Raw genomic sequence first — 7,279 nt, 5'->3', positions numbered from 1 at the left:
AGCGGCGGTCTTTCACGCTCACTTGGGGCTCACTTGAATGCTCTTTAAGTACGCCTCATAAGCAGTGTACTCAACCTCAATAGTGATAATATTGATAGTTATCCCAAGCGTTATGTTGTCATACGATAGGACTTTCTCATTAAAGGAGAAGTCACTCCGCAGCAAAATCACCATTTATTTTCAGTCAAAAGATTTGCAAAGATTTGAGATAATGAAATAGCATCTCTCTTTTATTAACTTCTTACAAAATAATAAAATATTACAAAATATCTTTAGTTGCAATTTTGATTTTAGGAAACTTTGCTGAAAGAGGATAGATGTCGGCTCTATTGACCATATGAATAAAATAGTATAAGTGATCTATTTTTGAGGATCCTTGAGAAAAAGAATAAACTTATTATGGAGAGTTTGCCTCTTTGAACAAATGAGAGGAGTGCCAATAATGATCAAAGATCGATTGTCATATGGCTATGCAAACACAAGATCAAAGATCAAGTGTTAAGGGCTAGAGATGAACAAAGTTTTTAAGGCAAACTTCTTACTCGCACGGTTAGGACCTCAGGTCATTAGAGAATCGCTGGAGTGGAGTAATGGCACAACCAATGCTCTAAAATTCCTAAAATTTAATGAAGATGGGCATTTATAGGATTCAAGTTAAAAGCGCAAAGTTCATCTGTGCACAACTAGGTTTGTGTCCGTACGACATCCATGTTGTGAACTGTCACATCATCACTTTGCTAGATTTTTAATAAATGCATTGTGGGCATGAAACCTGCGGATTTTGTTCATCTTTATATGGGCATCATCTCTTCAGCCACTTTGCATTTAATGCGGCACGGGATCCCATCCCCGCATAGCCACAGAAAGTCATCATCATTATTACCTTCATCCAATTAATTCAATGCACTTCGGCTAGCAAAACTTAGCATAAGCTATTTGAGTGTTACGTTGGTTTTTGGTGGTGAAATGCTTTGGGCCCGTGCATCTCGACTTATGTGCGCCATAGACTTCTCCAAGTCAATGCATTAAAATAGGCATCAGTGTGATTAGACCTCTAATGGAGCGGTTAAATCGTGTCAGCGATGATTTATCTTCTGTACGGCCTGCAAATTCTGAACTCTGGAGGGTTGGTTCATTCTTATCTTTATACTGTTCGGGGAGGGTCTTTAGTGGGCACGCCGGCTTAGGTATATGCATTTAGGCTCGTGCTGAATTTTGTTCTGTAGAGTTGTATGTTCCTTTGCCAAATCTATTTTTATTAGCTTTGGAGCTTGCTTTAGCTTGGGGTTTTGGCTTCTTCCTTCCTTTAGTCAGCTTTCTAAGCCTTGTTGGGTTCATGTAGTATTATTCCAATGACCCAAGTGTCTTTAAGGTGTTAGGTCTCATGTTTATGAGCCTACTATCTAATCTAGTTTTGATGATTAAAAAAATTTTCTAACAATGTTTGTCGAGTGTTTGCATTTGATTGTTAGGTATTCTACATGAAGATCCTCCGTCGAAGGTTGGATTGACTACACGATCATATTCATTGGAGGATGGAAGGAATTTGGAATGGAGCACGATGCATTTAATTCCAAGACTCACTATTGCTTCATCCATACTACAAAGAGGAGGATTGCCCAAGATCAAGCATCATGAGATCATTTAGCTTGGGTATATTAGTTTAAGTATTTATACTTTGTGTGTTTATACTTAGAGCTCAAATAACATACACACATTGTTTTTATTGCCTTCAAGTTTAGCAACATAAATATGAAACAAATGGAAATAATTATATATACACCATATTTATTTCATGTTCGTATGTGCTTGAAATGATTACAACACAATCAAGCTTTAAAAACTTTAAATCAATGAAATCATGCTTATTTGCATAATATGTGTTTAGGGATTAAAAGACTCATTTATATCATTTTATATCTTTTATAAAGTCTATTAATCCATTCAAAAGAAGGTTGAAACTTGTTTGAAAATATTTTATCAAAATCATGTGTTGTTGAGTTTTCGTATTTTGGACCATTTTGCAAAATAATGAATTTTCATAAATAAGAAATGCAATTTGAATTTTTTGTAACATATTTATTTTCATCTTTATAAACATTTTCCAAAGTTTTATAATTTTTGAAATTTATTTGCTATTTTTAAAAGGGGTTTGAAATTAATTTTTACTGTTCATTATATGTCTTGTGCACGTTATCAGTCGACTGATGAAACTCATCAGTTGACCAAAGAAACGGGCTAGAATAAGCAGAAAGTTTCTGCTCAGTCGATCGATGAATCATCAGTCGACCGATGCAGGTTATTAGTCGATTGATGAGTTCATCAGTCGACCGATAGCGGATGAGCGGCCTGTAACAGTCAGCTTATCAGTCGACTGATGAACAGTATCAGTTGATTAATGACACTGTAACGGCTGGTTTTCTAGCTTCCTAATTTTTGGGATTTTTATATTTTTTTTTTGGTTTTTGGGGTTTGTTTTGTGAACCTATATGTACCGCCTTACCCTCAAACTTCTGATATTATCCAAGAAAGTTTTAAAACAAGTTTTACAAGTGTTTATGGGTGTTTAAGAGTTTTTCAAGTTTATTTTGTGTGAAGAAGTTTTTACAAAAAAAAAGCTTACATTTTCGGTTTGAGGAATTCAACCTCATCCCTCCATTTACAAAAAAAAAAAGCTTACATTTTCGGTTTGAGGAATTCAACCTCATCCCTCCATCTACATCTCTTTGTGATTTTGGAGAAGTTTTCTAGACTCAATTATCTAGCTTGTTTATACTTAAATTATCATATTTATATTTGCTAGATTAATTCAAGTTTGATTTTATTTATACTCGTTGATTACACACACCCACTTGAGCTTAAGTTTTGCATACATAGTATATTGGGGTTGTGAGATTGTATCTTTGAGTGTGGGTTTTTCTTAGTTTTTATCTTATATTAGAGAATAAATTATTTTTCCTTGTGCCTTATTGAGTGAACACATTGTAATACACAAGTATACCGAGAGGAGTGTGTGGTGAGAGATGTGGTCGATTCCAAGAGAAGTGGCGTCGATAGTAAAGCCTAGAGAGAGGTTATAAATTCGAGCACTTGAGGAAGGCGACACGGGCTAGACCAACACTTAGAGGGTGTATTATGTGATTACAAGTGTGAGTGTTATAAATGTTTATAGGTAAGCGTTGAAAACCGATTGTGAACGTTTTCAGTGAACATTGAAAACTGGTTGAGATAGTGTAGATTCTCCTTGAGAGTGGGGAGCGGAGACGTAGGTCGGGAGTGACTGAACTTCGTGATCACATTGTGTGTTTGCGATTGTCATTTGTCATTATCTCATTTGCATATTTGTTCATGTTTATGTTGCCCTTGTTTAATTACATATCGTTGCTCATATTTTGCTGAATATCAATCTTGCTAGGATATAATTGTTAATAAGATTTAGATTAGCATTAATATCAGATTAGATTAACATATACCCTATTCAACACCCCCTCCTCTCTAGGGTAATTTTATTTGGTATCAGAGATTGGTGCTCTTGATTTGTGGCTTAACCGCCTGGAGTCAAAGATCTAAATTTTTATATCTTGCTAATCTAGTTTTGAGATTATTATTTTTTTGTATATTTACCATGGACATACATGGCGCACCTAGTTTAGGCTATGATATTAATGTTGCTCCTAAATTTAATATTTTTCCTTATTCTCAATTATTTTTTAGATTTAAAATATTTGTTAGATCTAAAATATCGAATTATGGGAAGTCATTGATCGTGTTTATCTTGTGCCCACATTGGAGAAATCTAAGTGGATCAATTATAATAAAAATATATTTACTATGAACAAGTCAGTGTTAGAATTTTTGCTTAATGCTTTTGATACATATATTTCTAATAAACTTACTCATTTTGATAGTACTTACACTCTATAGAAACATGTAGAAGCACATTATAGTAACTTGGAGGAGATCCAACGGATTTCGGCGTATTCCACTTCAAGTGAGAGAGAAGCTTTATCATGCACACAACCACTAGGCGATAGTCTTAGTGAAGTATGCGAGTCTGATTCTAAAAACGAACTATCTATAGTTAAACTCGCATGTGCATATGAGAAATTAATGAAAGCCTATAACACATTGCATCATACTTTTGTAAATTTAAAAAACAAGCATGTAGAGTTAAAATTCGATCATGAGACACTATCTTCCAAATTTAATATCATTGTAAAAGAAATATGATGCTTAAAGAAAACAATGACAAGTTAAGTTTGGAAAATAAAATTTTGACCTCATCTATCGCTAGTTTAACTCATGAAAAGAATAATGTCATGATAGAAGTAGAAGCAATTAGAAATAAATTTATATTATTTAAGAATAATCACATTTTTTCTACTTCCACTGTCAATGATGTGTTGCCTAATGATGAGTTGAATAATATTAAAATCGCATTTCTTACTTAGACTCAACTCTAACTACATGCATTGACAATAATAAAAAAAACTTATGAATATGTATGCTAAGTCTTGTACAAATGCTTCCTAATCTCATACACACTATGCACACATGTATAGTAAAGCTTATAAATGCACCATTTGCGATCGTAAAGGCTATTTACAAAAAATTTTCTATGATGCACATAAACCAAAGAATACTAATATTATTGTTCCATATGCATCTCATAAAATTTCTTCATCACACTCACACACACACATGCACACAATGTTCATCATAAGCTTGTAAATGTGTTTAAGTATGATTTTTGTGGTAGATTTGGTCATTTTGCTAAATTTTGTTTTGATTTAAAAAAGTTTTACATTTGCAAAATGATTTAAAAAGATCATCCTTATGTTCAAATGTCCATCGTGCACAAGTTAATGGTCAACTAAATTAGTGCACCCTTCAGTTGCACCTATTGCAATAGAAAGAGTCATTTGCATAATTATTGCTATGACCGAACACGTGCATTAAATGCGCCCAAATAGGGCCATAACCCAAGGGCATTGAGCTATATTGATAGGGATCATATCCCTAAACTCTTCGGTACCAAGAGTGCTTGGGTACTAAAACGTTTTTGATTTTAAAGAACAAACCTTTAGAGTTTTTGTTTTTGGATTTTTTTTTAAAAACAAAGTTTTGATGATTTTTTTAAAAGAAAATACTTTCAATTATACAATTTCGTTTCTTTTAAAAAAAATTCTAGTTTCTCAAATTGGTTTTGATTTTGTAGAAGAGGTTTATGTTGAACAACCATCCCGGTATTTATTGATCTTTCATTGGTATTCTTTCATATCATGTTTATTGGGTGCAAAATGTTTCTATATGGGTTGAAACAAGCTTTAAGATCTTGGCATGATTGTGTTTCTTGTCAAAAATAATATTATTTATAATATTTTTGTTTTATCCTAAGCATAATTCTTTCAACCTTTGTGGATAAAACATATAAATATTTTGACATTACTAGTTGCTTGATCACTTATTCTTTAAAAATGATGATTTGTAGATTAAGCATGTTTTAATGTTATTATGGTTTAGATTCATGATTTCATTTGATTGTTCTGATTTTTATTTGGACTTTCATGATTGTCATGATTTTCATGGTGCTCATGATTTGTTTTCATTTGAAACTATCTTTCATGATTCTCATGTTTTTTTCATTCATTTGATTTCATAAATCTATACATATTATTTTTATTGAGACACAATTTTTATGATAATATATCTATGTGTGTGCTCAATCAATCATGATTTATGTTTAATGATTTATGAACTTTTGGATATATTGATCAAACATTTGAATTTTTTGATTTTTGAATATTTAATTTTTATCTTTGGAATATTTTTTTTTATGTTTAAGATCCTTGTAACACTTTGTCTTAATGATACATATGTAAGTGTTCACTTGGTATCTTTTGTATGTGAGTTGATATTAGTGCATCTCTATATATATGTCTTTAGTCACATATGAATTCCTTAGTATTTCATTTTATACATTCTATGTGGTATTTTGATAGGTGGAGCTTTTTTCCTATATTTATTTTATACTCACTCATACTTATTTGTAGGAGGAGCTTAACGCTCTCTTTCTCTCTTGTTGTTTTCCTATTTTGATGTTGACATAGGGGGAGAAAAAAATCAATTGTGAATATATCATTCTATTGGTTTTATGCATGAGGATTATAGTTTGTATATTCATTTGATATCATGCATGTATTATATCTCTTTGTGTAGATTGTTTGTCATCATAAAAAAAGGAGAGATTGTTAGTGTCAAACCCTATTGCCACTAGGAAAGAACCCTAGTGGGGGGTGAATAGGGTTTATGCTAATATAATCTGATTGAAATGCCAATAAAAACTTATTAACAAATATATTCTTGCAAGATAGATATACAACTAATTATGAGCAAGAATATGCAATATGAACAAAGGGTTATATCCTAGCAATAAGATATACTATGAGATATATGCAAGGATATACAAAACACTCAAGGGTAAACAAACTAAACTAGATAGTGAGTTATATAAACAATGAGCAATATACAAAGGCAATATAAGATATGAACCTAAAAAATAAGTGCGCCAATGCAATCACAAACAAACGATATGTTCATGAGGTTCGGTCCCCACGACCTACGTCCCCACTCCTTACCTCGAGGAGATCTCCACTATCATACCGGGTTTTCTACACTTACCCGAAAAATGTTTACACCTCACAATACGGTTTTCTAGCTAACCAAAAACTTTACAATCTACACTCACAATGTAACTACACTAACTACCACCTCAAGTGTTTGTCTCTAGCTCGTGTCTCCCTCAAGTGTTAGGAATTACAACCTCTCTAGGCATTACCACCTACCCCACTCCTCTTGGGATGACCCCGTCTACCCCACTCCTCTTAGTATGACCCCGTCTCTCACCACACACTCCTCTTGGTGTACTAGTGTATTACAAAGTGATCCTCACAATTAAGCATAATAACAACAAATGATTTGTTCTCTATAATGAACGAGAACTCAATTAGGCACAACTCAATGTTACTATCTCTCACAATCCCAAATATATTATGAATGCAAATACAATAAGCTCAAGTGAGTGTGTGTAACAATGAGATTAATTAAATCTAAACTCAATATAAAACTAGCTTTAATAAGATGATAATCAAACAAATAGATATAAAGCTAGAAAAGAGTTTAGGAAAACTTCTCAATGGATCAAGAGAGTGAGGGAGAAGAGTTGGATACTCAAACACCGATGGATGATCTTCCTCAAGCCCTTGTGAATTTTTTTTCA

Source organism: Asparagus officinalis, chromosome 1 (genome assembly GCF_001876935.1).
Source record: "Asparagus officinalis chromosome 1, Aspof.V1, whole genome shotgun sequence".
Classification (NCBI taxonomy): Eukaryota; Viridiplantae; Streptophyta; class Magnoliopsida; order Asparagales; family Asparagaceae; genus Asparagus; species Asparagus officinalis.
The sequence above is the reverse complement of the archived record's forward strand: the minus strand, read 5'-3'. Positions refer to the sequence as shown.